Genomic DNA, 7,163 nt, shown 5'->3' with positions numbered 1-7,163 from the left:
GGTGATTTCCTTCCTGCTCCTCTTCCCCCTGCCAGTCTGGGCTGTAGGTCCTGCTGGTGGTCCTGGAAGGTGGTGACTGTCCCGTTGGGGTGAAGAGCTGGGAGCAGCTACCTGAGGCAGCGACCAGCTCCTGGGTGACTTTGCATCAGAGAAGTGGGTTTGGTGCTTGGCACAAGGAGTTTGGTCCCTGTGACCCCCCACAGAAGCTCACCTCTCCCTCCCTCCCTGTCTCCCTTTTTAAGGTTCATCAGTCATTTGAGAGGAAACCTATGGGGCTTCGAGCAGCCTGGGGAAGAAAGCAGAGGGGGGGGAAATAGTGTTTGCTTAAATGTGGGACAGCTCAGCTTGGCAGAGCTGCAGCTCTGCAGCCCAGAAATGGAAACAGCCCTTGTCACCAGTGGGAATGACACCCCCCACATGCACCCTGCGCCAGGGCTTTCCAGGGTGCTCCCAGGCTGGGACAGCAGAGTGACATTATTCCCCCTTCTATGTGAGCCTGGGGGAGCTGGAATTAGCTGTAGTTTGGTGATTGGAGAGAGAACTGGATGCAGGCACCCTGTTTTTGACCTCCTTGCCTTGCAAAAGGCCACCCCAGACCTGCAGGTGCAGCTGCTTCCTAGCCTGCTTCTGTCAAAAGGATATGGGTTAAGGGGAAAAAGTAAAAATCCTACTATTCAAAGTGCTTGTGCCAACCCAGTTTTAAGAAAAGCCTTTAGGAGGGACACACATGACAGGAGGCCAAGCAGATCCCTGCAGAGTGACAGTCCCCAGATGGGAGCAGGGAACCTGCTGGTACAGCTCTTGTCCTTGTGGGGCACTGGCCTTTGGCAGCCAGGCTGGATGTACACATCCCATCTGCTGGGCTGGGGTCCTCGTGGGTTTGTTTACCCCTTTAAACAGTGCCTGACATGAGTGGCTCACTGGTAACCCCTTCTAGCTGAAGACCCCAGAGTGCCCAACTTACCCCCATTCCCTGTGGGATGGGTAACTATCTCAAATCTTGAGATGGGAGAAGAAAGAAGCTGTGGTGGCTTCCATCTCTGCCCTGCCCTGGGCCCCAGGCAGGGCTGGGGTGAAGCCCTGTTATGTTAGGTACTGGGCAAATCTGTGTTGCAGCAATTGCCCCCGAGAGGTGCTGATGAAGGTGATTGGGAAAAACTCATTTTTCAGAGGCACCCAGATGGGCTTTGTGCTCCCCTGGGCAGGAGCTTTGCAGCACCGAGTTCCCAGCCCCATCCCTCGGGGGTACAGTGGGGCTGCTCCCAGCTGCCTGGTCAATGGCAGCATCTCCTCCTGGCTTAGGCTGTACTCACAGCTTGAGCTATCACATCCCTGTGAGTGCTCCCAGCACCTCCCTGGCTCTCCACAGCCCAGCTGCCAAGCTGGGAGCCTCTCCTGTCCCCCACCACTCCCTGGTGAGAGCCCTGGAGGAAGCAGGAGATCAGTGCTCTCTGGAGACCCTCTGTATCCCCTGACAGGAGGTCAGTGACTCTCTTACAAGGTGGTGGCTGCCCAGGGCGGGCTGTGGTGAGGAGGAGGAGGGAGGTGCTGGCTGAAGGTCTCTGCTCCACCTGCCTCCTGGGAATGTGAACCAGGAGACAAATGTGACACCAGTGTGGCCATCACCACAGCTTGGCCTCTGGGTGTTGCTGCACAAGGCCCTGAAGGAGGTACCTGTGCTCAGGGCCACCTTCTGCGCAGGTGACCCTAGAGGACACAGCAGCCTCTGGGACTGAACTTATCTCCCTTCTCTGCCACTGTTTTCTGTGCCACGCAAAGTCCCTCAGTTCCCTCTTCTGTAATGACACTCCCTTGGTGAAGGACTTCAACCAGCTGCTGCCAGTGGTAGTGTAAGAGCCAGGGGGCAGTTATGATTTGCATCAGCCCTCTGGAAAGCCTCTGGAGCTTGTGACTGGGGACATCAGGAAGATAAGACGACTAATGCTGCTGCTTGGATTCTTGCCCAGCTTGCTGGGAGGGAAGGAAACATGTGTCCAGCCCCTGGAGCCATCTGGCTCTTGTGGGGTGTCCCACGTGGTGTGACAGACGTGGTCCAGCTTGTCATCCAGAGCTCCCTGGTGGCCTGGACTGTGGTGGACAGAGGGGTAACAAGAGGGGGTTTTCCTGGGAAGCTGTGGTTCAGAGACAGTCTGCTGTGAACTTGCAGCGTGGCTCCAGTTTGGGCAGCAGGGATGTCCTGCCTGCAGGGATGGGGGTTCCAATGAACACCCAGAGTGAACACCGCCTGATGTGGGAGCAGGATTGTTCCCTGGCATATGAATTGGCAAGTGCAGGGAGTGCTTTAGCTTGTTCTGTGCCCGCTTAGGGGCTGCAGGGAGGGAGAATGGAAATGCTGAGAGCTAATGCTCTGCTAAGCGTTGATGATCTGCTCCTTGGAAGTTGGGAGCAAGTGGGAACACTCTGGGTTGTTTAGTGATGCTGAGGCAGCTCTGGCCACTTCCAAGCCATTTGTGTTGTGGGGAGACCCATGGTGTGAGTGACTGAGGGCAGAGCCTGTCCAAGGCTCCTGCTCTTGAGGTTATTTAGGAACCTGTCCAAAGGCTGCAGGGAGGAACAAGTGCTGAGTGTGTCACTCTGGTGTCCTGCTCCCTGGGGAGGAGAGTGCCTGGCTCACCATGCTGCTGTTCAGTGGAGCTCCTCTGCGGGGAGGAAATCACCTCCAGGTGGATACAAGGATGTGAGACTGTCACCCAGCTTGGGCTCGGCAGAGGAAAGAAAGGGAAGGGAGACACATCCAGGAATTTGCTTTTGTTTATAAGGAAAGGGGTTGGGAAATGTCCCTTATCCTTTGGATAGGAGATACTGAGCCCCTCATCCTAGATAAAGCTGATCCCTTGCAATGCCAGAAGGAAGAACATGTGGAATTCAAGGCTGTGGGATCTCCGAGGATATCTTTGAAAGGGTTGCATTCCTCCTCTGCTTTTGAATGGCTCCCTTTGAGACAGTGCTTGGATGGCTGTGTGTTCCTGTGTCCTCTGCTGCTCTTCTGCTGCTGCCCAGCCTGTGGGACACAGCAGAGCTGTGAGGAGCCATCCCACGGTGCGAGGGGAAGGTCTTGTCCCACTGCCTGGTGGGACCCTCTGGCTCATGCACACCAAAACACCTCTGCCTGGGCTTTCTTCAGAGCCTCCTGGGTTAAGGCGTGGATCTTCATGCTGCTGCTGATAATGGTAGGACCAGGGGGAATGGGTTAAGAGGAGATAGAGATGAGATCTCCCCTGAGGGAGAGGCTTTAACCTGCCAGAAGGGAGATTGAGATGAGCTCTGAGGCAGAAGCTCTTCCCTGGGAGGGTGCTGAGGCGCTGGCACAGGGTGCCCAGAGAAGCTGTGGCTGCCCCATCCCTGGCAGTGTTCAAGGCCAGGGTGGACACAGGGGCTTGGAGCAACCTGCTCTAGTGGAAGGTGTCCCTGCCGGTGGCAGGAGGTTGGAGCTGGAGGAGCTTTAAGGTCCCTTCCAATCCAAACCATTCTAGGGTTCTATGATCCTGTGGGCAGTGTCCCCTTGGAACGATGGCAGTGTGGGAAAGGTGTGCTGCCCCAGAAAGCCTGTTCGTGTCTGTGTTGTCACACAGAGCAGTCTTTAACCCTGGGTGACTCAGCGCTGAGGGTGCCCCCTCCGTCAGTGCCTGCTTGGGGGCTGCTCTTGCCCTCCCCATCCACAGGAATTGCTAAAGGAGCTGTGTCACTGGTGAGTGGGGACCTGTTGTGGTGGTCACTGGCCACACTGGTGGATGTGGCTCCGGGGCTGTCATGGCCTGGGGGTTGCTCTGCAGCTTGTTGATGTGGGGTGAAGCTGGCCCAGTGGCTTCTCGGTCATGTGGGGCTTTCACACTGTGGTGAGGATTGCTGCTGTTGTGTCCTGGCTCCTTTGCTGTCCTCAGGATCCTGTGGTTGCTTAAACAGGAGGAAGTATTTGCTGTGGGTCTTGCTCAGTGGGCTGTAGCAGAGGCTCTGGACTCTGCTCTGCCTTCAATGGAGTGGAGAGAAGCGATGGTGCCTTGTACAGCACCATGTGTGTGACGACGCTTTATTGATGGCCTGGCCTTGTGGTGACAGTTGGACTGTGCCAGGGCTGGGAGAGCAGGATGGCTTCTCCCTGCTGCGGTGGCAAGAACTGACTGCATAGGTTGGGAACTGCTTCAACTGCCTGTTTAAATACACGTGTGCTCTGAATGCAACTGCGGGTTCAGGGGGGAGAGGGAAAACCCCAGAGTTCAACAGCAAGTGGTGCAAAGCAGCCTGGTGCAGGGCTGGGAAATAAGCCCATCACTGTGGGGGGGGGAAATCGATGGTCTGTTGCCAAAAGAGCTGCTCTCCCACACTGGAGGTCTGTGTTGGTGTCATCTGTGCATCGCTGTGGCACAGGATGGTGTCCTCTGTGCATCACTGGTTCAGGGCCAGCTCTGAAGTTGGCATGTCGTGGCCTCGCAGGTGCTGCAGTGTTTCCTCTCTCTGCTTTGCTGGCCCATTGGTGTGCTCCTCTGAGGTTTCTTCTCTGCTGCTGCCTGCTTTTGTACCTGCTGTTCCTCTGGGTTTGCTGTCAAGAGTCCTGTGGCAGCACGTCTCTGGCTGCAGTGGAGGGGGGGAAAGAGCCTCATTCTGCTCTGCTCTGTCTGTCTGTGGAAGCAACTCTCCCTTCACATCCATTCCTGTGCATGCTCTGAGATCCCTCAGCAAGGGAAAGGTGACAGTACTTTATCTTGGTTTTATGAATCATGGAATCCCAACCTGGTTTGGGTTGAAGGGACCTTAAAGCTCATCCAGCTCCAACCCCTGCCACGGGCAGGGACACCTTCCACTAGAGCAGGTTGCTCCAAGCCCCTGTGTCCAACCTGGCCTTGAACACTGCCAGGGATGGGGCAGCCACAGCTTCTCTGGGCACCCTGTGCCAGCGCCTCAGCACCCTCCCAGGGAAGAGCTTCTGCCTCAGAGCTCATCTCAATCTCCCCTCGTGGCCTTCTCTGTGCTTGCTCCAACAGCTCCACGTCCCTCTGGTGTTGGGGGATAGAAAGTGTTAGCTTTTGAGGGTATGGGAGTATTTGGGGACAGGGCTGGGGAAGTAGCAGGATGGTAGAGGTGGTCTTAGCCTTATTTCAGGCTGCAGTGGCACAGGAGGAGGTGTTCCAGCCTCAGATGTGAGGTGTGAAATGGAAGTGATTGTTCCAAGCTGCTGGGTGAAAAATCATGATTTGTCTGGAATCCTGGGTTTTTCCACCACTGCCCAGTGACAGTGACACAAGCTGCGAGCTCTGGGGATGAGAGGGAAGGAGGAGCAAGGGGAACTTCCCTTACTCAGAAACCTGACATCTGAATGCAAGAGCTTTTCTGCCCTGCTCCTGGAGCGTGGCCCAGCACAGGTCCCATCATAGCCAGGCTGATGGTCTGGGTCCTCGTGGCAGTGAATTTGTGTGTTTGTGGCAAACGCAGGATCATCCCTTTCACACAAAGGCTTTGCAGGTGCCTTGGGTCCCACCACTGACCCCTTCCTCTTGCCACTGAACCAGTATCATTGCCTGAAGTTAACTTGCTCTTGAATCTCCTGTGGTGGCAGGGGAAGGATGGAGAGGGCACAGCAATACCTGTTACAGATGTGCTTGTGCAGCTCCTGGTATGCATCTGCTGCTCTGCTCAGCTTTGGGCAGTCCCTCACCTTTGGGCTGCATCCCCGTGGTGTTGCAGATCCCTGCTTGGGGCACGTCTGGATCTGTCTGTGCTGGGCCTGCCTTTCCCTGTTGCCTGCCAGGGCAGTGGGATGCTGGCTGGCTTGGCAAGGAGTTTTTTCCCCTCAGTTGGAGCAGAAATGGTTAATAAGGATCTGTGTGCAGTGGCAGAGGTTGAAATACAGAACAGGGCCATCTACTCTGAAGGTGTTTGGGCTCTGGCTTTACAGTCTGTACTCAGCAGCTGTTTGAGCCTTGGGCTTCTCTGCTGCCCAGGGCACAGACATGACTCAGTGATTTGGGATACAGGCAATCCTTTGGATTCCTGCTTGCAGACAGAGCCTAGATTGTGAGGAGTTACCAGGTGTGAAAGCAGCCTCAGGTTTTGCAGTAGGTGTTATGGACTTAACCTTTCCCAGTGTGTGGATTGTTCTGCTCTGAAGCTTCTGGAGGTCAATGCTGGCTGTACAGCAGAGTGTTGTGCTTTATGCTCTGGGCACAAGTGGAGTAAATACCAGTCTTGGGTCTTGACAGTAGAAACAAAACAGTTGCAGGCTCTCTCCCAAGATGAGTGCACTTGCGACAATGAAATTGGTGCAAGAACTGGGCAGGATGGGACTGGTTGGAGAAGAATCAGGTTCTGCTCTTACATCAAGCACGGTAAATGTGCGGAGAGGAGAGCGGGAGAAGGCGAAGGCACGGCACTGGTGAACAGGTTTGTGCTGGCCAGCTCGTGGGGACTTTTGGAAGGCAGCTAGTTCCTTTGCAGCTCTGGATTTGATTTGATCCAGTGTAGAACCAGAGCTTGCTGCACTGTGGATGTGGTGTTTGGTTCAAACAGGAACTCACCGGAGAGCTGCAGAACCAGCTCCTGTGAGGGACTCGATGGCTCAGGCCACGGTTCAAATGTCTCCATGTATGAGCTGCCTCATTGAATCCAGCTCTTGTGGTGAAAGGCAATGTCAGCGTCTTGGCTGGGATGTGTCCTAGGAAAACCACTGGAGCATATGGCTGTGGGAAGGGATGGAAAACTGGGCCTCTGACTACTGTCCTTTGAAAGTCTCCCAGAGACTTGCCTTTGTAATAAATTTCCTTTCTTCCAGTACCACGAACTTGATGTTAGTAAAACTGAAACCACTTCAGCATCCTACTGGCTTTGTGCTGTGCTGAACTGATGCGCTAGATTCTGCAGGAGTGGGTAATTCACTCACGCAGGGGCAGAGGTGAGGCTGTGTCTTTTCTGTTGTTCAGAACTAGGTTTGCTGCTCTGGTTACAGGTGGTACCTGCGGCGTCCCCCTTCCAGTGATAGCAAAGCAAGTTGCAGTTTCTCAGACAGAAATTGCTCTATCTCTGAGCAGCAACACCATAGTGACCCTTGTGTGAGCAGGGGGCAGCAGGCTGGGGCTGTGCTTGGGTTATTTGCTGACCTTGCTATCTTCCAGCCGTGTCCAAGAACCTCTCCTGGCCCAGCAGCCACGAGG

This window comes from Nestor notabilis, unplaced genomic scaffold (assembly GCF_000696875.1).
Source record: "Nestor notabilis isolate BGI_N333 unplaced genomic scaffold, ASM69687v1 scaffold3761, whole genome shotgun sequence".
NCBI lineage: Eukaryota > Metazoa > Chordata > Aves > Psittaciformes > Psittacidae > Nestor > Nestor notabilis.
Note: the sequence above shows the minus strand (reverse complement) of the source record.